The sequence below is a fragment of the Uloborus diversus genome, unplaced genomic scaffold (assembly GCF_026930045.1).
Source record: "Uloborus diversus isolate 005 unplaced genomic scaffold, Udiv.v.3.1 scaffold_58, whole genome shotgun sequence".
In the NCBI taxonomy this organism is placed as follows: Eukaryota; Metazoa; Arthropoda; class Arachnida; order Araneae; family Uloboridae; genus Uloborus; species Uloborus diversus.
Window position 1 is genome coordinate 133,515 of NW_026558769.1, and position 997 is coordinate 134,511.

Genomic DNA, 997 nt, shown 5'->3' on the forward strand with positions numbered 1-997 from the left:
GTCAGTTTAATTTTTCGACCGGCAGATTTCAAAGTGTTTAAATAAATAATTACCAAGGTGCATTTTTGTTTTTATTATATTTAAAACCCCGACCGACAGAGATCCGATAGACTAATGGTTAGAGTGTTGGGCTTCCAAGCGAGTGGCCCTGGGTTCGAGTCCCAGCCTGAACGAAAATCTTCAATGTATATTTTTAGTTTCTAATTTGAAAATTCTTCTTCTTTTTTTTTTTAATTTTTCTCTTTTACAAGTATTGATTATTTATGTAGGGAAGAAAATTCTGAATCAGTTTAAATTTTCGACCCGCAGATTTCAAAGTGTTTGAATCAATAATTACCAAGGTGCATTTTTTGTTTTTATGATATTTAAGACTTCCATCGACAGAGCTCCGATAGCCTAATGGCTAGACCGCTTGTCTTCCAAGCGAGTGGCCCTGGGTTCGACTCCACGCCGGAACGAATATCCTCAGTGTATATATTTCTTTTCTAATTTGAAAATTCTTTTTTTTTTTTTTCAATTTCTTTCTTTTGCAAATATTGATTATTTATGTAGGGAAAAAAATTCTGAGTCAGTTTAATTTTTCGACCCGAAGATTTCAAAGTGTTTAAATAAACAATTACCAAGGTGCATTTTTTGTTTTTATTATATTTAAAATTCCGACCGACAGAGCTGCGATAGCCTAATGGCTAGACCGCTTGTCTTCCAAGCGAGTGGCCCTGGGTTCGACTCCACGCCGGAATGAATATCTTCAATGTATATATTTCTTTTCTAATTTGAAAATTCTTTTTTTTTCAATTTCTTTCTTTTGCAAATATTGATTATTTATGAAGGGAAGAAAATTCTTAGTCAGTTTAATTTTTCAGACCGAAGATTACAAAGTGTTTAAATAAACAATTACCAAGGTGCATTTTTTGTTCTTATTATATTTAAAACTCCCACCGACAGAGCTCCCATGGACTAATGGCTAGAGTGTTAGTCTTCCAAGCAAGTGGCCCTG